Source organism: Genypterus blacodes, unplaced genomic scaffold (assembly GCF_046128005.1).
Source record: "Genypterus blacodes isolate CSIRO-AG114 ecotype Tasmania unplaced genomic scaffold, CSIRO-AGI_Gbla_v1 ptg000067l_1, whole genome shotgun sequence".
In the NCBI taxonomy this organism is placed as follows: domain Eukaryota; kingdom Metazoa; phylum Chordata; class Actinopteri; order Ophidiiformes; family Ophidiidae; genus Genypterus; species Genypterus blacodes.
The window spans coordinates 15,787,858-15,813,923 of NW_027466879.1; positions in this window are offsets into that span (position 1 = coordinate 15,787,858).

A 26,066-nucleotide genomic window follows, 5' to 3' on the forward strand; every position below is an offset into this window, starting at 1 on the left:
TATTAAAGACTGAACGATTAATGCTTGCTGACAAAGCTGCGGCCAGGAAGGATAATAATGCTCTGAAGCTTGGAAATATCCAGTTTGAATCATTGTCAGAATACAATGAAATGTGTACTTATGCAACCATGCACGCAGTTCAAACTTTCACTCATCTTGTCAACAGACAGAATCTGTAATCAGTCACCAACTCCAAACCCCGGGGGGGATGTGAAATTATAATGAAATCAGTCAAGTCGAGAAGAAAACAGGAAAAACTTCACATAAAGGAACCTTTCAGTATGTTGACATTTTACTTACTAATTTGTCAACATTGTGTTTTTCTGTTTCTTTTTTTTTTGTCAAAGCTGACAAGAAATACAAGAGTAACAATTGGGACAGTTTGTCCTTTACAGATTTGTTAAAGAGGAAGATCATGAAGAAACTTGACAGAATGCCAAGAGGGTGCTGAAATAAACACTAGCAGACATGACATCACTCTGACTTCCACCTGATCTGCTAACTACCCCAGACATTCATTGCTCAGTAATGCAAGCAATTATTTACAGATGTTATCCTGAGTTATATCAGGATAACTTAGGATTCCACTCTGTCTTCACCCAGACAGACCAAATGTTGAGTTATGATTTTAGAGGGTCTGGCATTTTCCTAGGAAACATTATTAGGTTGAATCTCTGCCTGCTCCAGTGAATCTCCCTGCCTCTCACTGCTCCTTATCATTTATATTTCAAACAGCTGTAATAAAATGGGTTTTTCTAGGTGAAAATCTTTCCAGCACCCTGCGATGTGAGAGGATAATGTTGTAGCAGCGTGTCACACCGCCGCAAGGCTGTATGTTTTAGCAAGAGGTGTAAATGCTGTATTGTAGTGACTCATGTTCTCATCGCTGAACAGTAACTGATACTAAAATGGCACTGATCTATATAAAAATCCTGTAAATGTTGACTTTAAAATCATCATTAGTCATAATGAACGGATCTCAAATTTTGATCTATCAGCCAGCTCAGATGACAGGGGTTGTTTCCTGAACGTACTGTGTCAGGGAATGAAACTGGGGTTCATTTATACAGAATTGCCAGCGTCCATTTCACAATTTAGCAGCTAAAGCAGTTTTTCGGAAAAGAAATATCGCAGCTGGAAAAAGAAAATCTTGCTACCTGCCAGAGTGAAACAGTCTGACTCATCCGCTGCAGCTAAAATTAAACCAGTATTTGGCCAGTCAATGTAATTTCAAACCCAGATGAAAACCGAATACTTGTTGAAATAGACAATGTCATTTAAATTTGTTATTCATTTGTGCCGTTTCTGGGGGAAATGGCTTGATAGGCGATCTGGTCTAAAATCCTGAAACTAAGAAAGCGAGCGGCTGAGCCAAAGCGTCGGGTCTACATCTACTCAACACATTTCCAGAGATAGCGCCAGTCTTCAAGCTCTGTGACAGGCCTGACATGGGTCTTCTTGATAATAAGCATGGGGGCATATACTGTCGACAGTGTATTCTATGGTTGGAAAGTTGATTTCATTCCCACACTGCTGTCAGCATAAGCCAGAAAAGCCATGCATCTATTATTAATTTCGCCATTTGCCTTGAATCTGGACTGTTGCGTGGTCGTAGATAACGCTGAAGAAAGTCCCTAAAAACAGAGTTAATTTGGCCGAAATGTCTGGATGACTGTAATACATGAGTGAGTCAGAGGTATGTGCGAACATGAATAATTGCAAATGTCGGAACATTGCTGTTCTCCTATACTAAATGTGTTTTAATTCACTTTAATTCGTGTTGATTTTATGTAACTAAAAATAAACCTCTTGTGTGTTCCTGAGTGGATGGATGCAGCCAATTAGACTTAAGATTAAGAGTAAAGATGGAGGAGAATTACATTGTGCATATATTTGTCAGCTATTGTTTAGGAGGTGTGAAAACAATCAGCGCTTGAGATAATAGTGCTGATTTTTCTCCCTTCAGAAGAAACACACACATTTTCACAGTTACTTCAGTAAGATCTACCCACCTGATAATTGCACCAGCTACATCTTGCCTCCCATATAACGCAGACTCAAATAAGTTTTGTCAAACTTTCTGTTTTGTCGTCTTTCATCGTCTCTGCTTTGAGTAGTTTCCTATCAGTGCACACATTATGTTAAATACACAGCTAAGAATAAAGTCGACAAAATGAAGATTCTACCCATGCGAGCGCAGATGGCAGACTTAACGGTATCCACACCTGAGAAAAGCATATTAATGATCCAGCGTGGTGATTGGCTTTAGTTTTATGAGCTTGGTGGCAGCCTTTGATTGCCGTCCCCAGGGTTTGCTGCCATGCTGTGTGGGCACGGAAGCTCAGAGCGAACAGGAAACAGGGACAGATGCTGCCGCTGCTACACTGCTCGTGGTCCACAACAGTCTGTCCTCATTCTATCTATCTGTCTTCAAGTGATTTTGTTTCTGTCTGCCTTCTTCCTCGCTCCCACGCCCACTAATGCAAGAAAGCGTGTGCAGGAGCGGCTGTACAAAGGTGCAATGCAGTCAGGGCATGATGGAAACAAGCACAACACGTCTTATGTAAACTTTGACAACTTTTTTTTCAGCGTGTCAGACAAATCAAAAAAGAAAGTATTGTGCTGGAACCATACGCACATACACGCACACATGCACACACAACCCCATTCTGAGCACTCCGTCCTCCATGCCTGTTCTCCTAATTCTATCCTGGTCTATCTGTGCCGGTCTTTTAGTCTTGATGGACATCTGAGTTGGCCCCGGATGTCTGACTGATGTGTAAATGTGGACAGGCAGCTCTGCTGTGCTGCATATCCTGTCTTCAGACACAGCGGGGAGCTCTCGGTTAGATGCCAGTGTTTGGGCCTCTGGGACAGCATTGTCCAGATGCTTCACTCCCAAATCAAGATGTTCCCCTGGCAGAGCAACTCACTGATCTAATTTTACATTGGTATATGTGTCACTATGTGAAGCTACCTCACTGTACAGCTGGAGACTTTACTGTAATTTCAAGGCATTTTGATCTATTTGCAAAGCTCATAAACGGGGGGAAAGCGCAGTGGAAGTATTATCCTCTAAATAAAAGAACTGCATTGGATTACAATAAATAACCATAAAGTTCAACCAGTTTGAACTGATTCCAAAACATATTTTTGGTATAAGACTGTTTAATCCCACATCACTTCACAACAAAGCAGTAATAAATGCAGCCACTGCCACTATATTTTGATTTAGGCACATTGCATTAAACACATTTATGTGCGACTAGATTCTGCACAGACTCTTTCTTCACCCTCTCTTCCTCCTCTCATGTCATCTCCTGCAGTCTCTCTGTTGCCTTTACTGACACAAAGCTCCACGGTAGTTTTAACATTATTGAAGCAGTTGTCTGAGCTTTAATCTCTGACTTTGGTGCTGCTGTCGTTACACATCAGGGTGAATCGGCAGAGACACTCTGTCCCTCCCAATTTCTCCACTCAGTCCATCTCTTCATTTCACACCTCCAGACTTTCAATTCTCTCCTTTCTTCATAAATATTCAGCGTGTCGAGCATTAATTTACACATAGTCTGCCACTCCCCATCATTTCTGCACCTGGACACATAGACACTGCACTTATCCACTGTTATGTCCTTCTTCATCCTGTCTCTTGTGTCTTCTGTCACCTCTCCTCCACTCACACATCCTCCCATCCTTACAATCCCAGCAGTCCTTTCTTAATGACATGTCCGCCAGCAGATATTTGTGGAGAAACTGCCACACCTTTCAACAGTATAGTGATGGATGGATTATAAAGCACATTATCATTTTCATGCCCACACTTTCCTCCCATGTTGGGTTTGTCTGATTCCTTGATGTGTTACTGTGTGTGTTGCTACTTTCCTCTTTGCACCTGTGAGTGCATCTGTCTCTGTGTGGCTCCGCACCACACAGGCCGACCATAGAATATATAACATAGACGTGATGCATGATTACACAAGCCAAAAAAGACAAATTTACTTCATTTGTCTTGTGATCATGGTAGCCATTTTCCACGCCAAGTTGTGGTTTCTTTGACAGATGAAGTCCAGCTGCAGTCTGAACAGATGCTCTTATTCATATATTTCTCTACACGGAGAAAATAAGCAAAGCACACAGGCTGATTTGTAATAAGGCAATGTGAAAACTACGGACAAGATATAAAGTAAAGCAATCTTTCTTTTTATTATGATTCAGAACAACACTGTAGAATAGATGTTTAAGAATAACCCCAAAAGAAACCAAGGATCCAACATCTGATTTACATGCACAAATCATGTTTTACTATGTGAATGAGAATTGACTATGCATCATCATCTCAAAGAAAAATGAGCAAAAATTGTAGAAAATGTACTCTATGTTGCAGTGTGATGTGTCAGTACAAATTCCTGGCTTCATTTTTAATACTACACATGTTAACACCATAATGTCATTGCCATTGAAACCTCTAAGACATGCTGAGAAGCAAAGCTAAGTACCTTGAAAGAAGCAAAGAGTTGAAGGAAATAACTGGTTTGCTGTGGAATGAGCTGGACGTTTATCTACTGAATGTGTCTATAGTCTAAATGCTTCTCAGGGGGACGCATGTGAAAATCACATTTGCGTGACACCCCAGCGGTGAAGATTCTGCTTTCAGACGGCAATTAAAATCGCAGAGGATGAGTGAGTTTTGTCCCCTGATGGAAGCGCTCAGTGCAGGGAAATTGCTGTATCTTATTTGAAAAATATATGTACATTTAAGTGCTGTGCAGTATCTAAAGGAGCAATTTTCATGAAAGCGGTATATTCCATGATATGGCTACAGGAATGCAAGATATAGCTCAATGCAAAGCTCACTTCTTGCTGACATTTTGTCAATTCAACCAACTTTCCCACCTTCAAAATGCAAATATTATAATTAGCGCTCATTACAATAACATTTAGCAGAGCCTAGAAATATATCAAAAACAATTTTTTGCATAGAGTTTGCAGACTGGAATGATGACAGGAGCAGTGATATCGCCGAACAACAGTAGTAAAAGTACATTTTGATAAATATTCAATAAACGATAAGACCACAGACCCTAACCCCAAATTAAATACTAAATTAATTACAGGGAACCTGATGAAGTCACTGCATTTAAATTATATTGCTGGACGGATGTACAATGTCTGTGCTTTTCTCACACAGCCATGGAGAACATTCTGGGGTGAAACACCTTCTATTCCACTTTCGGTTCTCTGATCATTTCTATCTTGTATTCCTACACCTACACACATGGTGCAACATGTGGAGAACTCTTAAACAGTCCCTCAACCCTCTGTGATTCCAAATGTCGTTCGAATGCACGAGCGCCATCACAGAGAAGCCGTGTGAATGTGAATGAAAGTGTCACAAATGTCCCCCTGAGGAACATTTACCATCCAAATAAGTCTCTTAAATGATTCACAATGCAACAAAACCGACAATGACCATGTGTTAATGAAGCAATCACCTCATGCCCCCGTTTAAACAATTTACCGTCCAAATTCGACCAATGGGACAGAGAGGGCGGGGAAACTTGGTATGGACAGAAATGGACCGGTGTGAGGGACAGAGTGAGACAGAGTGTAAGACCCATGATAAGATCCATGATAGACAGAAACAAAGAGAAAGGGAGATAAATAGACAGCAGAGCAGAGCAGAGCAGAGAGAGAGAGCAAGAGAGAGAGAGAGAGAGAGAGAGAGAGAGAGAGAGAGAGAGAGAGAGAGAGAGAGAGAGAGATTGTGTAGTACGGTTGGAAAACACTGTATAATCAGTTTTGCTGGTCTTGGGGTTTGGTCTGTTGTTTGGTCTGCTGGTCACAGGCAGGACATTTACACTCTGTGTCTCACACATAAATCATGTCACATGGCTGAAGGGACACACACTACCAGAGTTTCAGCTCCAACCGAGGCCTAGACCACATAGACCACACGGCTTCCAGGCTCCTATCAAGAAGAACAGATGCATACACACACTCATCTATTCTATGCACACCCACGCACACACACATCAGTAGACGCAGTCGCGCTGAGAGATGCGTGCAAACAAAACAAACACACAAACACAGACAGACAAATGTGGATGCATGAACAAACATGCACACACACACACAATGAACTCCATCTGTTCCAATGTCTAGCCGAGTTTTTGCCTTGATGCTTTGTGATTGACTGACGGACCACAGGACCTGAAAGTGTCTATCGTCAAGTGATCCATGTCTGCATAGTTACAAGGGCCTGTGTGACGACGATTTTGTCAGACCTGTACACGTGTCTCACACACGGTGAAGTCTGCCACTGGCCTTTAGTCCCCTCTTCCCGTCTCTGTCTTTCCCATCTGTCTTCATTCTTCTTATCTCCAATATCTCTATACAGAATCTTAGGCACATTTCATTTGATTTCATTATGAAGAGGGGCAAAGCGGTTTTCAGGTTTTGTTTCTACCATGGGAGACAGTTGCCGCCCTCACTCTCCTCACACTCCTCTGTCGCTGCAGATATCTGATATCTGGCACAGGTTTTACGTACCGTGCTTTTCTCCTTTTGATGCTTGTACAAACATGGGGACTGAGACAGGAAATGTCTCCAAATGCTTTGATGCAATTAGCCAACAGAGTGTGAAGCAGAAAACCTTTGTAGCTTTTCACACCATTCACGAAAACAATGTCAACACAAAGATCAGTCGACGGTAGCCGAGTCTCTTTGTTGATGCCACTCCATCCCCTGATTATCTGTGACAGACAGAGAGTGAATATAACGCTCACGCTAAACTGGGCAGAAGACAGGGGTGGGACGGGGAGTGTCCGGGGGGAGTTATAGTGCCTTCTGATCTGTGGTTAGTGAAAAGCATGCTGGTACAAAGGAAGTGCATGGATTTGGTAGAAACCTTTAAAAATGTTCTGTTGAATACAAGAGAAAGGTTATGCAGTGACAGACAGACTGATAACATACAATAGAGGGAGCAACCTCAAGGGTAACAGCAGAGATGGTGGAAATCATGCAGCATTTGTTCTGCATTTTAATGAGGAATGCGACTCTGCATGAAAGTCATTTTATTGTTTGTAAGATGTAGAATTGTGGTAATTACAGCCCTTTGCTTTAATTATCTTTTGATGAACAAAATATGGCATATACTTTGTATGAAATGAGGGAAACAAGGTTCTCTCCTCGTTGAAAACAGGCTGCTATGAAAATTGAAAGTTTAAATAACTTTTGACAGCTTATAATATAAGCGAAAGCAGATGCTGCAAAGGACAAAGTAATATCAATATATTGCTGCTATTATTAACTACGATTATTTTTATGGCAGTAGCTGGAATCCTGCAGTGACTGACCTTTAGATGACATTCAAACTCTTCTCTTAGACAAAGAAGAGGGATTTATTACCTTTTTCTCTCTCGTTATCTTGAAGAAAGACAAACACAATTTTCACAAAATAATATGAAATGTAAAACATGCCATTAAAATACTGTATATGTTTGTTCTTTCTGTCTGTTTACATGCATATGAAGACATCGGTTATATTGTGTATATACATTATATCTTATAATACCATTGAAATAGATATAAATGGATGTAGTCAGACATGCTTATGCCAGAGACAGAGTGACACTCCTTCAATGTTCGTTATGAGTGCAGTGCATATCAGAATTCTATTGATTTGCATTTTTGCCTTAATAACAATACGGACAAATAATCAGAGTATTGTAGTCATATGAACACAGTGACGTCCTTCAGTTGCACTTGGGGGATTGAACGTTAATCACACAAGGATGCAGGGTTTTACTTTCCTTCCAGCCATTATGTGCCGTGTCAAATATAAACTTAGAACGTACAAACCCACCCAGGGAAATAAGACATTTGATAGCAAATTTAAATAATAAGCCTAAAGACTAAAGTATAAATCCATTCTCCCACTAAAAGTCCCAATACTGCAGAGTGTGACAGAAATTCAAGGCTGTTCTTATCAATCATATATGACATTATCTTTTATGTTGCAGATGTTTGAACATTTTACTAGAGAGATTGAAAATGTATTCATGAGGGAACCTTGTGTGTGTGCTTCCGGAATTTTAATAACTTTTCACATGTATGACTCTGCACCCATCTATTTGTATGATTGGCTGTCGGCACTTGTGCTTGTGATTGGTCCCTCAAGCCCCCATCCAATTGACATGTAGCTGGTCAGTTTACATTTATTTTTAAGTGTCATAATTTGACAGATGTCTATGCTGTCCGATCGCATTCTTTCTGTTTGTCCAGGGTTTAACCATTTTGCAGCACCATCAACTAAACATTAGTATTAAAGTTGATTTAGGATTATCAGTCAGTGCTTTTAAAATGATGTATAGGAGCAAAGCTGATATAAGCTGAAAAGTTGAAATTGATCATTGATTTGCCATCTGGTTATGAATATTGCAGTCAAATACACTTACATCAAGAAGCAGATCAGGGAGCTGTCAACAGACATTAACTTTAGATTCTAAATTACAAGAAATGAGCTGCAGCAGTAACTGGACAGAGTGGAGGATATCAACAAGTCAAATAGTGAAAATTAACAAATCAGCTGTTGTCAATCAATATTAATGTATCATGAATGAAACAACTGATCAATGCAGCATCACTACCCCTGTCAGCCCAAACTAACCTGAACTCCATGAATGTAGATGGTGATAAGGCCTCGAAGTTAAAACTGTGCAATTGTCTGATAAGAAAGCAAACCCTCTGGCCAGTTAGAGCTGGGCTTATATTGATTCATCAAAGTAAATAACCTTAATGTAAAACCAGATCATCAGATCATATAGAAGTTGCTGATGGCTACAAACTGATGTGTCAGAGATACTGCCCGCATTTCCCTTTTCAGTTAATTTGCAAGCAATAATCAGACCTGCATCTGTGGCAAAGCACAGACAGACAAAGAAGACAAAGAGCGACGCAAGGAAAGAAAGAGCTCAGTCGACTCAGATTGAAAGAATATAATATAGAGACATTAGGCAGAGGAAAAAGAAAAGGCAAATGGAGGAATAAAACAAGCAAGAGTAAGAGAGTGAGAAACAGCAGGGCGAGAGAGTTTGGCAAGCTAATTCCCAGATATCGACACTGCTTTGATTAGTGACTGGAGGGAACCTTTTAATGAGAGCCATTCTTTAATCAAACCCCAGCATAACAAGACCCACCAAGACATCTTCTTTGCAAGGGGGATGAATGATTCCTCTGCCTCCTCTCTCTCCCCTGCACAAGTCAACAGATGATCGTCCTGCTGGTCTCCCTCAAGCTGAGTAGGTAATCGCCTCCACAAGTATGTTCAGACATTCAAGTAATTATTTTCAGTGGCCCTATTGCTTAAGATTAAAACTCCTCTCAGGGGACTTGGGAAGCTGTGTAATAACGCTGCGCTTGGTACACTTGATCAATAATGGTACATTGTAGTGTGTGACTGTCTCCAGGACCTGGGTGGTGATATTGTGTGTGTGTGTGTGTGTGTGTGTGTGTGTGTGTGTGTGGGTGTGCGAGAGAGAGAGAATTAGATACGGATAGTCTGCAGGGAAAAAAGAACCCTCCAATTCTCGAAGATTAGTGCATTGTTGTTGGAGAGAGAGATGAAAACACAGCAAGTGAGACCTTTAGGGACAAACAGTTTGAGATGCGTAGATTGAACAATAGGCAACAATGTGTTTGGCTGGACTTCGCTTGTGCTGGTTTGTCTCGGTGGTCTCCTGCGCCCTCATTAGGAAATAGGGACAGCATCTTAGAGCCCCTCCCATCCGGAGAGAGGACAGCTAATTAGAGGAGCGTCCACCTCACTGCACGTCCACATCCCCTCCGGATCAACACAGCCACTTACCAGCCTATCTCAGCCTGGAAACGTGGCAGAGTTTACAAGTGAATGGAGACCAGCGGCAAATGAAAACATTGTCAATTTATGTATAATTACTTATTTATAATTACTACTATCACCCAATGACTGCAATTTACACTACAAGTAATTATTTTATTTGTTTAATATTTTGAAATTATGCTCATCAATTAATCAGTGATTACCATATTAAATAAAAGGCTGTGCAGCTTGAGTTCCATGCTGAGACTGAGCAAATCTACCAAACTATGAAGCAGAGAGTCGCAGGAATTATTTCCTACATTATTCACTTCATACTGTGGTTTTATTGTGATTTTTGTTTTTGTGTGCATCAGTAGAACGACCAAGGACAATAACATAATGGGGAAAAGTTTTGACAGAACTAAAGCCTTGTGTTTATCATGATAAATTATACACCAAGTGAAAGTCTCAGAAGTGTGTCTTATTGTGTCTATTAAATGGGAAAACAGTAATATAAACAATCTCACCTTGTATCTACCAATATTAGTGGGAGTTTATGATGCTACTAGGAATAATGCAAAGGAGAGAGACAAACAAAATGACTGGAAAAGATTAAATTAAGATCAGAAAATATAATAAGTGACAGGTGTTGTTGATGTCTAATGCTCTTAAGTCTATTACACGGTGCTGCAGACGTTGATGGACAGATTCTTTGGTGGTGTGCATGATGTCATAATCCATCGTTTTACAGGGTTCCAAGAAGTCTTTAACGACACACTCCTCAAATGTTCATGTTAATAAAGTTAAGCTAGGACGAATAAATCTGATTACAGAGTTATTAACTTGTGTAGGGGGAACTTATTGGACTGGGCCACAGAAAATCACGGTTATTTCTCAATGGACTTTTTCCAATTTTCAAAATGAGTTCTCGGTATGATAAGGTCGAATAAGCAAGTTCATTGCCGCTGTTAATCCTTATTCTACTTTGCATGGTATGACTTTGATAAGGACTCTTAGTAATTCTGCAATTGATAATTCATTGTGTCCAGTGGATGTGCTTCGGCTGAGTTTGTGCTTGGGATGATTTGCTTACTTTTTCTCAAAATTTCTATACGATGTTGGCTTGCAAATTCTATCTCTCCCCCTCTCTTGAGCTTAACCATCTATTTTCTTCTCAGGCACTTAACTAACAAGGGAGGAACACTGGTTAATTCTGACTTGCAAGTCTGGTCAATACACAGACTGTGTGAGGATATTTGATTAGATCTCAATACACTCGCCTCTCTATTGCTCCTTCTCTAAATCCGATTTTACTTGAGGAAAGGCTGCGTATGGGTTGGTTTGTCTTTAAGAAATGAGAGCTGCTGCTGTTTTCATTGATTGTGACGCTAAACCACACACTTACCATAGCACATCTCTTAAGTCGTCTTCTCCCGCCCCAGTGCCAATGAATCAAAAGCAGCAGCGGGAGGAAAGCAGAGCTCGTTAACAGAGCTTTCCAGGGGGCCGCGCCTCAGACTTCTGACAGGCTGACTCTGATCGATAGCTGTCTTTCTGTGTGGTGGACGTCTCGCTCAGGCTCGGGACTGAGCTAATAGATGTACTGAATTGCTCAGCGCTCCACAGGGATGTAGACTTTGAGTAATGGTTGACATCAGCTGGCATGTTTAAATGTTTTTGTTTTTTTTCAAAGAGAATGAGCTGTCACCTCCCGTTTGTTTTTTAAGCGGACAGTACAAAATATGAGAGCTATACAACACAGGAGATAAAGCAAGGGTTCGGGTGTATTCTTTCACATCAAGACAATTGACTGTATTAGAATTGTCCTCGTAAATCTTTATTTAAAATCCTTATTCTTAAACAAACAAAAGCAAATTAAGAGTGAAAACGCATCTTTGATTAGTGAATTCCAACTGAGGCAGCAGGTTTCATGTGATTGATTGGTTCCCTTTGGCAATCTAAATAATTGTCTTAGAACCTTCCAAAAAATAGTGATATCAGAATAAACCAGTGACGTGATGCAGAGAGAATAGAGTCTGACAGTATACTGTAAAGAATTTCCACCAGTTCTGTTGACCTGTGGTTCATTCACAAAATGAGTCGCCCAGACTTCCTCTGAGGCATCACTCAAAGTCTGGCCAAAGGGCAGAATGAGAAATGTCTTCATTCTTTTATTTCCTCAAGGCAACTCTCACAGGGACAAGGCCTCACCAGCCATCGCATCACTAACATGGAAAATCGCTTTCTTCTTTTTACTTCACCTTTTTAGGGTATTTCACACCTTAAGACCTCTCAGTATGCTTCAGTCACATGTGCACCATGAATACCATGAGGTAATTCGTATGGTATGAACCCTCTCCTTTCAAAGATGAGGTAAGGGCTTTCTGAACTGGTATGAACACAGCTGTATAGATGAACGCCACGTAAAATTAGCCAGTTTAGATGAAGGATATGTGGGGTATTGTTTTGCTTAGGTATTCCTGGAATTGGATTGGATTGGAACTTATGAAACTGAAACTGACCAGAAATCAAGGACCAATATTGAAAACATCATAAATCAAAGACTGTTATCTCTTCTACTGCCAGCCAGGAGGGGACGTGGCAAACACACACACGCGTGCACACACACACACACACTCACACACACACACACACACATAAACACACACACACACACACACACACACACACACACACACACACACACACACACACATACACACACATTGATTACCATCAGTTTACCCTAAATTGATCATATAATGAATAACGCACATGCTTATAGCTGAAGGCAAAAAAAAAAAATTATGCACATCTGCGTTTTCTCTCTTGACTGGCATTAAAAATGTCACATATCCAATATTTTTTTGTTGATTTTTTGGAGATATTCACTTTGCACAGAGCAAAACGATGAAAAGTTGGTGATCTACTTCAAATCTACTTCAAATCCAGGTTCTGAAAGGCAGATAGTTCAAGGCACTGGATTGTGGAATGAGGAAGAAGAAGAAGAGGAGTAGAGGTAGAGGTCTGGTTCATCTCATGCTTGTGCCCTGCTGAGGGGGCCTCTGTGAGGGTCCCGCTGGGCACTGGTCTAAATTAGCTGCAGCTTGCTGTGAAGCCCCTGTTTAATATGCTCCTGGCAGAGAGAGTGAAGGAGGGACACGAAAGAAAGAGAAGAGAGGAGACTGAGAGTAGAGGGAGAAGGGCATGACTGCAGAGGAAAGATCAAGAGGACAGAGAAAATGAAAAGACAAAGAGCAGTAATGCAGGAATCAATGAATGAAGGAGTAAGGAAGAGGAGGGTGTGGATCGTGAGGCTACAGATGTGTATGTTTCACACATGAAACGACTAGGGAGTATATAGAGACAAAGGAGAGTAAGAAAGGGAAGTGATAATGTGGAGGAGAGCGAGAGGAACAGGGAGGCAGAGAGAATAAGAAAGAACTTCAAGGTCTATATTGAGTTGGCGGTGGCAGCGCCAGAGGACTGGAGCAGAATAGCCTTGGCATTGCCTCCTTGGCCAATTAATGTGAAGCTGTCTGGGTCCAGGGAAGCTATTAGACTCTGGAAGAGAAAAACACATTAAAAAAGAATAGGGAGAAAGTTCACTGCTTCTCCCCCACAGTGGCGCCTGTATGTAAAGCCCCTTGTTTTTCTTGACTGAATAATAGTCTTCATCCCTCCCTCCCTGCATTTCAAAGCCTCTGGATGTGGGTAGAACATCTCTGCTTTATTAACCATCTCACTAGAGACAAGACACCCTCACCGACAAGCAGCAGCCTTTATTAAAAATGCTGCAGAGTGGAAAGGAGCGAGCATTGAGATTCAAATTGATGGAGACAAGAAAACATTGTGTGGTCATAGCTTAGATAGTTAGATGAGAGAGGGGATTTGTATTGATGTTAATCAAACAAGCTACTGTTTTTCCCCATGTTTAATAAGCAATGCTTATGCTCACTCATGGATACACAGAAGAGTCAACTATGTGGACAGGATAATTGAGTGTTCGCGTGTGTTTGCATGCATGTAGACATGAATGTGCAATGTGTTTATTTATATAAAATAAACAAGATGCCATATAGAATAAGGAACATATAAACATCATTTGCACAAAGTCACCCAGATGTCACAGGCGGTGAATTTGCAACCGAGCCTTTGTTTCTCATTCACATTTCAACAAGTTTAATTCAACCAAGTGTCAAAAACATTGTCAACCAATGGTGTGATCATGAGCATATTAACTCACACACACTCTACACAGCATCTGTCACTGTTACCAACGCAACTCCAGGTTTAGATTATTAACATCAATGTAGTCAGGCTGTTCCAGGCTTTGCAAAAGATTTGTTCATGTTCTCAGGATCAAAGTGTGGATCAAAGGAATAAAACATGTGTCAGGGTTAGATTTTCCCTTTATAGAAACATTTGATTATTAGCTGGACTGATGTCTATTACTTGGGCTCTCTGGGTAACATAGGGCTTAATAGTATATTCATGAAAGAAATCTATTATATATTTCGCAGTATACATTTAAACATAAAGGAGTTTGTGTACACATAAGCATTTCTCTTTTGATCTTGATTGTGATTTGTTGTGGGACACTTTTGCTGGAATTCAGACGCGAAAGCTCTGAATGGTGTCTATGGTGGGATGTCTAACAAAACATCGGGACTGGACAAGTTGGGAATGAGATGCTGCATGAGGCTTTATTTACTATTACTAGTGTGCAGAGGTCACGGCTATGTTGTCTCCTTCCTCTCTCATCATTAATGTCAGTCATGTTCTGAGCCAAATATGTTTTCCTTACTAAGAGACCAGCACATCTTTGGAATATCCCTGCCAGAGCTTAATACCGGAAAGGTGCGAGGGCTGTGTCCGGTCTAGTTAGGCGAGTACATATTCCTTTAAATTCAGTGAAGGAATCTTAAAGGAGGGTTTTTGTATAACACTAAGGTCGTAAATATGGCGACGCTAACTCATAACTTTGAATCCGTCTCATTAACTTCTTTTAATATTATCTCACTTCAGGCCAATTTATTCTCTCCGATAAAGTGGAAAGAGCTGTAGAAATAATTTACAAAGAAATGAGGCTGAGTGAAGACAACTCCAATTCATTTCTCTCATATCTCCCCCATCTGTTTCTGCTTTTCTCAGCCCATCTTCCCACAGTGGATTGGCTTGGGCGCTCTCCTCTAATCACATCTTTTTCTTTCTTTTTTCGTCTATATTCTCCTGGTTATGCGGTATAGAGCTGTCACTTGCCGCTGCTTTCTCATATCTTCCTTTTCAAAAGCTGCATTCTTACTGTCTGTCCCTGGCACACATGCAGACGCACACACACTCTCATACAGCTTAACACCAGACTCAAGTCTTATCTGGTCAAGTGTGTTTACCACTACACCTTGCGATTACACTGCAGGTGCTCAATATTTTGCAGAGAGATTATATCTGAGGTCTTTATGCCTCAGGTTTTCCATTTGTGGAATGTTAAGGAAATGGTATCGTATTCCAAATGTGTCCAGAATCCATTGTGATCGGTATGTTATCCGATCTGCATGTGGAGAGGCTCGCATTGTGATCCTATCTCTATCACATGCAAGGTGAAAGGCAATCGTGACTTGTGACTTGCTATAAATGGGGGTCTGACATAAAAAGTTAGTTGTTTTCATGAATGGATGATCATCCATTGAGCAAAGAGGAAAGATGAGCTTGAATAGCGCAACGGCCTTCCTGAGATCTGATCACATGCCGACAGCATCCAGATATCATGGATGTGTGAGGCAGTAGCTCAGTGGGTAGAGCTTCTGCTTTGGAACCCGGAGGGTCGCAGGTTCGAGCCCCTGCCGAGGAGCCCCTGCCGAGGAGCCCCTGAGCAAGGATAAAAGCGTCTGCCAAATGATCTTAATGTAATCTTGATCGATGGTGTACATGCGACTCCAGTGATCAGATTTCAGTATCTGGGTAAAGTATCTTGATTATGGATTAGGGGTCTTAGTTTCTCAGTAAATCAGATTCATGGTGTGCTGCAGCTGCACTTGCAGGAAGTACAAGCACAAAAAAGAAGAGTAATGTCAAATGAAACTGGAATTTCTTGTGAAATGTTTTTCTATTTCCTACCTTCCTACCTTCATAGGTCTTTTTTACTTGACTCTAAAATTGAAATTATGGAAATGAAAGAGCGAAAAAAACACAAAGTAATTGCATAAGGTAAAATAAGAGGAAAAAAATCACAACCAACATTCATCCACTTCCACATCCACGTCACTTATCTCAGCCCGGGTATCAACTAATGCAAGAGTATGAATAGCTTTGGAGATGTGTGGGATGGGTGAAGGGGTTATTAGGAGGAGCTCGACATGCTTGACAGCCTGATGAGAAATAATGATTAAGGTTTATGCCGCATCTCACCTCATGTTGATGCATTCTCTTGTACAGAATCTGCCAACTGGGCGCTGGATCTACTGTGGTAAGGAGCTGTCAGAGCTACAGAGGCAAAGCTAAAAAAAGATTTATCACTGCCAGGCCAACCAAAGATGGCGATTTCTCACTGAAGTCTTCACTGACAGCAGGCTGAGGTTTGTCTGACATCTGCCCAGAAAAACAGGTGCAATTTGATTATTTATTGTTGATTTTTTTGGACATTGATGGAAATTTCATGGATATTTGAATTCCTTCTCTTGCTACCAATTTCATTCCAGCTGTACAGTTTTGATGCTGATACACACGTGTGGTGAGTCTAATTGTAAGAGGAACATAATACTTGTAAATGTAACATTTATATATAGTATTGATCCAAATGTTAGCCGCTCCTTTATTTTGGTTTGTAATTGTGGATTGCCTGAGCAGTGGTCGGATTCATCATTCCGAATTTATTGTATTATTGATTCTGTTTTGACTCTGATTCTGTTGATTTCGGTGTTTCCAGTGTAGTAATTGTTGTTATTTCCCCTTCCTTCTATACCTCAATCTAGCCTCTATAAAAACCTTGAAATTGAATGTTTTACATCTTCAACAATGTCCTCTGGAAGTAATTTGTTGTATTGTTTGCATATTTGTTTGTGTCATGCTGTGAATGCAGGTTACGTGATGGAAACGAATGTCATTATTGACAGAAAAATACATTTGTATCTGCTGGTTTTTCATACTGCCATGGAAACTGTGGGATGATGGATGAGGCATATTTCTTGAATGAAATGAAAAGGAAATAAATTAAGCTGGTCTCCAAGAAGTAGATGAACCACCTTGCATATGAGGTCCACAAATGGAAACTTTGGAATTAGAATTGTAACTGGAATCTGACAGTCAGTATTTGCAAAGCGATTGTCAAGAAATGCAATCTACAAATTATGTTGCCATCCAGGAAATATAACATCTTAATTTTTTTTTGTGTTGTTGTGTGTTGTTGGTGCTGAAAGGACAGCATTCATCCTTCATAATCAATCTCTGTGGCACCAAATTCTTCTTTTAACCTTTCTACTTGTCTGAAATGACCTCAGCCTGAATAGAACTTTCAGCAATGAAAGGTCAAACTCATTGTGTCCAACTTTCTCTGTGTCTTTGTTTTCCGGGGCATGGAATTGCGAGCTCTCTTCCCTGTTGACCAAATGTCAGTTTTCCATTTCGCTGTGCCATCTTTTTGAAAGTGTGTTCCAGTCTTAGGGTCTGCACATTAAAAAGAGAAATCCCAACAAGAAATAACTCACTGCGTAGTTGCCCAGATGGCTCAATCAGAAAAAAGTCTGGCAGTTGCATCTGGAACCCGCAGGCCAGATGGAGAGCAGAACAGATACGAGTTGAGTTATATCAGAAGAAAGAGGAATTCAAGGACGAAGACAGACATAGGACCTTTCTGTGATATGGCGTCTTTGGCCATTTTCCCTTTGCCCCCCTGGTTCATGGTGTAACCTGCACAGATGGGGAGAAAAGTAAGGTGAACAGAGTCTAATTTTGTCATTGCTCCCATTAATAATTGTAGGGGAGTTTGGCCTATTTATAGCTGCCATCACAGAGAGTTTGCTCCCTTAGCCTCGATAGTTTTCATCTCAGATCTGTTTCCATTATACAAACTCAATTTTGCCTCCCTGAACAATGTGTTCCTGTTCAGAGCCTCATGTAGACATCGTTTGACTTCAACCTTCATCATATGGCGGTCCTCCTCACTTGCTGTTTCGTTGCCGGGCTTCTGAATGTTGTCGTTTGCCAACTTTATGACTGAGGGTCACAAAGATCTTTCACCAGAAGGAATCCTTGACAAGAGGACAGAGGAAATGATGCACTGAATGTCCACAGGAAGCTAGCAGCTGAAGGTGTTTGCCCTCTGATTTGCACTGAAAAACATGGACGATGTTTTGTTGCAGGTGCTCTGACCCTTCACCCTTGTTTTTCCTTTACTGTTAGCTCATTGCTGCTGTCTTTGCTTGTCATAACACATTCCACACTACAGGATTTGACCTCCTCGACAGGCCCACATATGGATCTTGCAGAATGTTGAAAATCAGGATTAAAATTGTGTAGTCTGAATCCATCCTTAGTATTAGTTATACGTTCTGTAACCAGCACCTCCACTGTGCTGGGGTCTAATGTCCGGTATCTGAGTTGCAAACAGCTACAGCATAATGCATGAGTTCGTACAGGAAGCCCCAAGGCAAGAGCATATGTCACCACCCACACCTCTTAAAGTAAGCCGCACTATATCACAGAAACAGTACTCAGGCAGGCTGTCTGGGCTGAGTTAAGACCATGGGGTTTCTACTGTGATTAAGGCAATGTATTGTTAGTTCGTACGAAAGAGCTCATGCAACTTAATAAACTTTGTTACACTCCACCTCTGCTCAAATCAGAATTCAAAACTGTATTCATGGGGATAACACAACATGGCAAAACAGCTATTTTGTGGTGTTGTGTGAAAACAGCTAAAGGACAATAACAACAACTGGTACATAAGGAGAAATGTGTAGGGGGCTTTAATGTGGCATGTACGCTGTAGAACTCAAGATTGAGTTCTGTTCAAGACTCTCAAAAACACACTTTACAACTGGCTTTCTATCACTCAATAACAACACATTTAAATATCAGCCAGGTTGTGATTACAACAATGACACTGTGAACTTCCCCTAAACATGACAGTCATGTGATTCCTTGGCTTTTGTTAAATATCTCTCAAAATCAGTTGAGCAGTTGAGATTGGTTCAAACTATAAAGTGCACTTGTGTAATTTTAAGCTTATTTTTTGTTGTGTTTACTCTACAGGTTTTACCACACATGATGCAGAAATAATACAATGAAAGCGAACACAGCAACACAAAAACAGCTCCCGGTTCCCCTGAGAGTGCCAACCATTTTAAAGCGGGGCATTTATAGTACCGCGCCCACCCCCCAGCGGGAGCATGCAATGTGTTCTGACTCTCTAGGGATCTCACCATGATAACTAGTGTTTTTCTTCACCCCGGTGTAAAAAGGTCAGGGCCCGATTCCATGCTTTACACGCCCACAGTAATACTTCCTGCAGTGCAGCACAGCCCCAGCTTGCCCACAAACTAATTAATCCAACCTACCTTACAACCACCCGTACAGCACTTTATCAGCGCAGGTCAGTGACTGTGGTAAAGGGTCAGCGCTTTTCAAACAGCTCGGCTGCTGAAGCGTGAACAGACCGCGTTGGAGGCAATTGCGAGCGAGTAGATGTAGGTGTCTGTTGTGGCAGGTCTTTAACGCGCAGCCTTGTACAAAATCCTCACTCCAAAAGCGAACCGCTTTGCTGTGGTATCATTATGTTTTGTTTGTTTTGTTGTTACATGTCTGAATATTTCACATGGCAATGAACAGTGAAGTACAACATGTTTCATGTGTTATTGTATATATGAATGAGATCTTTGAGGTGTGCACTTTCCTGTATTTATTTTGGCATATTTATAGGCTAAGAAGTTGCAAATTGATGCCTCAACTAGTGCTTCTAATGATTAATTGATGATTGATCATCAGTTGTTGTTGATAGAGGATTTAAAGGGATATTACCAACATTGTGTGGAGGTGTGCCTGTGTGTTTATACAACCTTGGGACACTGATTAAATTGTTAAAATTGACTGTTTCAATGTATTGTTGATATCTGCCAAAAACACTCTGCTGTAGGCCTTTGGCATGTATGGTCAGAGCTTGATTGCCAAAAGCATGCCTCTTTTAACATTACCCCTGTAATGTTTGAAATCTGTTGGGAAAAAGAGCTGAAAAGTTAACAACAGGTGTAAAGTGAGCAGTTCTAGACAAACGCAATCCATATGGCTCTAGGCAACAAGGCAAATCCAAGAATAGTCTATGGTCAGACAGGAGATAGGAGACGGAGAAGAAGTAGCAGAAGGGGTCAGGATTAATTTAACTCGAGGTCAAAGAAACAGGGAAGGTTCAGTTCGTGGATATAGGGAATAAAAGCTGGACCGCCCGACCTATGGCTAATAAGACAATAGGTGGCAGAGAGTGAAGAGGGGAGAAGGGCCAGAACATATGTGCAGAGGAGGCTAATGAGATGATGGGAAACAGGTGGGTGGGTCAGGTGATGGGATGAGCAGGAGCTGGCAGGAGGAGAGGACGGTGACAATAACAACATCAGTCAAATAGATTCATTCTGACTGGAGGAGCCAGACACTGAAACTCACGTTGACTGTTTGAACTTTCAACCCATAAAATGTCCTGATCACGTGTTCCATCCCAACATCACCACATGATTGATATCACACAGTTTTCATCCCCTCAGCAGCTGAGAGTCGACACTTTGCTGTAGAATGAGCTGGGAATGAAAACGTCCTGTAGTGTCACTTTAGGGCAAACTGGGAATGGAAGTCCTCCATCATGCCATTGTTCCCAGCTCATCCTACAGCCCTCATCCTCTGCTTTGCTCCTCAGCCTCTGAAGGAAAAAGAAGCACGATACGATGCTGGAGTGGAATGAACATTGACAAGCTCTTATGGATTTACACTTTGAAGATTTCAGGGGAGTGTTTTATGAGGCTTTTGTGATGAATAGGTTATCGATCATTAATGTCGTCTACGCGAGTCTGAACTTTCCCTTTCTCGCCAGGCTGCTTTGAAAATAAGATACAGAGAATAAAGGTTAAGCATTTAACACGTTACAATAAATGAGAAATAATTGAGAAACGTCCTTTGTCCCGAGTTCACAGTCATTTCCAGGGAAAAAGTCTGATTCACTGTATTGCATGTTCAAAGCAAATACAAAGATTAGCCCTTTTTCCCCATCAAAGACTCAGAGGATTGAGTCATGGATCATCCATATCCATCTATACACTCACACTCATTAAGCCATACAAGTGTCGATTAAGCATTTATACGCTCTTATCATTAATTGCAAATATAAATGGCAAATTGCAAAATCATGCAAATTTGATGAACTATGGGATTCTAATTTCTGTTTTGTTCTCCAAGGGATCAGGAACAGACTAGTGTGTAGATTATGGAGAACAGCCAGACCTTCAGTTTCATTTGGTTAAATCTGTGGTGTAGATGATGTTTTTTGGAGTGCCACTGTGCCAGCCAACATTTTCAGCAATGACCATAAACATCTACTCTATATTCTTTTGACCTGAGTCTTTGATGGCTCAGTAGATACTATTCCTGCTTGTGTCAGTAGAAGCAGGTGATGAAGATAGGATCATCAGTCCGTCTCACATGGTCCTCATTTCCTGATCTGAAGCCTGGACTTCATGTTTGAAGAGTGTGTGGCAGATTCCTGAGCAGTGAACAGATTGTGAGAGCAAAATCTTACTTATGTGTGTGCTTAGGAGAAGATGTTTAGTCAGATTCTGAATGTTTGAGTGTTAGACAACCAGTTTTGACTCATATGCCATAAAAAGATGTTCCAAGGTTTATATTTTGCTTTAAATATATAATATAATAATATTTGTGTGCCTCTTAGAGAAATTTAGAATTGCAACAGTGATGAAATGCCTATAATTCAATGTGTGTCAGGTCTGTGAAATACATTCTATATTCTGTTGAAATCATTGGATACGTGTAACATCATTTGTTGTCTGTTAACTTGTAAATCACCACAGTCATGCTCACTGGGTGAAGGAGGAATACAGGTAGGAAGTAATTAATTAGGGTGAAATATTTCCCCCAGGTGTGTTTGGTTTAATATACTATTGGGGGAATGAGGCTACATGGATAGATGCACCATGCCGAGGATAAATACGCTGCTAACCCAACTACAGGAGTTGCAGGTGGTAGTTTTTTTGTGTCTTGCCTTTGGAAGCCTTATCGATTGTTCTCTCATTCCAGCACCTGTGAGAGCTCTATCAAACAATTCAAGAGCAGTTTGAAAAGAAAACACATTTTCCTTGAGTTGTTCTTCTTCTAGCTTGCCCTATAAAACCCTATTGGGATAGGCTTGGTTTTTACGTGCGGTAATGAAATGACAAACAGAGACCCTCTGACATTTCAGTCCGTTCCAAAGTGCTCATGTCAGTACATTTTCCAGATGTCCTGTTCTAAGATCATTTACAGTCAGAATCATTAAAAACTAATTGACTAATTATCTCTGTAATTATCTTTGAATTATCTTTAGCTGTTCTCCAGATTCACCTTAGTTTTCCACAAGTATATATTGATAATGGTGCAATTTTCAATGCTATGTCCTCCAAAAACGTTTCTCTCTTTTTTTTTTTTTTAAATAGTAGGTTTTCCAAGTTTTAATTTAGCTCTAAAATACATGTTAATGTGTTTAGACACATACATATGTTTTGAATGATACTTTCTGCACAGGCTAGAAAGCGATTCCATGCCTGGCCAATCTCCCACACTCAGAGATGTGGTTTTGTGTCTTTAAGTGTTTGTTTTTCCTCCAAATTTCTCAAATTGCTGCTGACATTTACCAAATGATGCTGCTGCAAAATCCTTTTTTTTTAACACTGTGGCCAAAAATTTGAAGGACTATGATACTGCTCTGAGGAGTAAATCCAGTAATGGCAACACACAGACACACACACACACACACACACACACACACACACACACACACACACACACACACACACACACACACACACACACACACACACGCACGCTGACAAGGCATTATACAGCCCAGGGTACCAAGCCTTCTATGGGAAACCATTATGCAGGATTTCTCCCTCCTAGTGAATGCAGGTGGGATGTGGGACCTACTTATTACAGCCCAGATGTGCCTGTAATCCATCACTGTCTCCCCTGCCCCCATCGCACTCTGGAGGATGTCTGGAGCACAGCCCTTAAGTGTGTGTGTGTGTGTTTGTGTGTGTGTGCGTATATACAAAATCTATGTCCGGTGCTTTTTTTTAAATGTGTATCTGTTATTGTCAATCTATTTTATTTCTTTATTTACACGCATATATGTGCATATAAATAAAAATAAATTGTGTTTTATTAGTCTAAGCTCTCTCTCTTTCTCTCTCTGTCACTCACTCTCTTTCAAAGCCAGTGCGTTATAAACGATTAATTGCAGTCATTAAGAGTTTCTCAGAATTGTTGCATATTAATAATAGTGACTAACATTGTGGATCTCCAGCCAGTATGTTTTTTTTCTGGGTTTGTAAAACTTTTAATTCAATTCATTCATTTTTCAATTCATTATTAATTCAGGAGTGTTAGATGTCGGTAAAATACTCAAAGCACTGCCAATACTTGGACGACAACAGTACAGATGGTGGCAGTGGCGGCCTGCTCATTATTCACACTGCTCATTATTTACTCACTCTATATGCTTCTCTCTTTCTCTCTCTCTCTCTCCCCCTAACAACTAAATTAATGATTTGTTTTAGCTCATGTGTTCTGGTTCATTCTGTCAAAGCTTGTGATTTGTTTCTGTCTGCTGTGGGTTCTGACCAAACAAACCGCTTTGAGTTAAAGTTACTTAACTAGAGAACATGTGGGAACATTTGTAAATATAGGAACTTTTAACCTTTGAGACCACTGCACTGCATCTAATAAGAAATCAAGGCCAGTGGATTCAGTGGCATTTTTTTATTTCACAAAATAAACTGACAAAACATTTCAGACACATAATTTTTAGACCCATGTCACTTTGTCCTTGAGTTGTGTTAATAATCTATTCGGGCTATTTTTCAACTACAACTGAATCGTGAGTCTAAAAAGCTTAATATCGAACAATAGATAGAAATTGAACATCTAGTAGGAGAAAATAAGAGATTTATTAAACCTGAACAGACAGTTATTACTACTACTGCATTATGATCATATTTTGCTTGTTTCTAGGGAGAAAACTTTCCTCCATATTCTCAAGATTCACTGTATTTACTTCCTCCGTTCTTATAATATGAATTCTATTGTTCCTTTATCTTCTACTAGCTGTCATACCACTTATGTGTTCTCAAAGTAAAACCGGCAATCACAGACTCAAAATGAATCTTTTTTTTTGTTTCCCTGCACATGTATACAGTCCATTTCTCTACATCTCTCAGGGGAGATAATAAGACGTGGGCAGCTGTATAATAGTTGTTTTTCTGTGTCTCTCTCCAAGCCAACAAAGGCTGATTTAAGAGGCTTTGTGCAATAATTTGCAGTCAATAAATTCACTCCTGTGCGTGGCTGAACCAGCCAGCGGCCACATTACCTGCATAGGTCTATTTTGGTGGTGTTAGAAATGAACCTGCTGACTGTAATACTGAACAGTTGAACAGAAGTGTACTTGAGTTTTGAATTCAGCAAGACTATTTCCTATGGCAAAACCAGGGTGCATTGCTCTTCTTTTGTGGGTGTACATTGTTCTTTATGAAGCCAAGCTTTACATACACCAGGACAAATCAATAGTCAGATGAAACAATAGATCACCTATACTGCTGTTACTCACAGTAATGAACAAGAAGCTGAGGCTGAGAGGATGCACCGATCAATTCCATCATGTTCTTTGTAAATCCTCCACTTTACAGATGTTCCACTGTTATCCTGATTGGGTGTGTTGCTGTGTGTCCCATGCGACCAGGCCTCCTCCTAACAGGTGTAGTTGTGTTCTGTCAATGTAGAATGATTTTCCCGCCCCTGGAATTCCACAAGTACACAGGGTCTTCAGACTTCAACCCCCTGACCCAAGCTGTCTCAAGTGCTGCAATAATTGCATGATCAATACACCTTGCGTCGATTGCTTCACCCCAAGAAAGCAGGAAGCAAAAACAAGTAACAGGCACAATCCAAATAAGGACCTGCTCCCCCGGGTGCTAAACTGTCACCAAATCAATACAAACGATGACTCTAGATGACGAAGGACGAGGTGATCATCTTTTATCTGACGCTACCAAAGGAGTCACTGCTCCCTGTGTGATAGGTGTGTGTGCGGTGGCTGCAGTAGTGTCCTGTTAGCCACTGTGCCACCATCCTTCAATATGTCCTGCTAACAGAGGGGGAGCAGGGTGTGAGACCTCAGAGATGTCTGTGCTCATTCTGAAAGCGCTGTGAGCAGCAGATTGGGTTTCCAGTGCGAAGGGTTCAGGGATATGATGCTGATGTTGGACAAAAGTTCCATATCAATACGCCTGAATCTATAAATAAATGCATGCTTTTCACAAATTATTACTGGAAATCCTATCTATTCCAATTTCCTCATACATCTCCTCACTCACTGTACTTCACCTCATAACATGATTAAGCAAAAATCTTGTATTGTATATATGTCCTGTATATGTATTCATATATATGTATATTTAGCAAAGGAGATGCATTAATTTAGACATAACACTTCACATTTTTGCCTTACACATTTTTCCCTCACAGTATCAGAGTCTATTGTGCGTGTAAAGGTTCTTCCACAGGACTCGTTGGCTCTCTCTCCATGTGTTTAAGCATAAATAATTAATTCAGGGAAAAAAAAGATATTCATATAGACAGAGAAGCGCAAAACATACACACATATTGATGGTATGATTGGGAGATTGTTGTTTTCTTGCCCATGTGTGGAAAATCTAATATCAGACCTGCAGACTCTATGTCATAAAGCTTTCTGCGTGGGCTCTGGTATCAATTCCAAAACGAAAGGCAGAAGAGGAGGAGAAACAATGTTCAACATGGCTCACACATGTTATTGAATCAGATTCCCTCTCAATCTATATCCACCTTCTTTCTTGACAGCTTCTGTTACTGCCAGCTAGTTACGGCGGTGCGGGGTAAGATCTTGTTTCTCACCACATGGGTTTTTATGGATGAGAACCTGAAGAGGGAATTGCTTATCCCA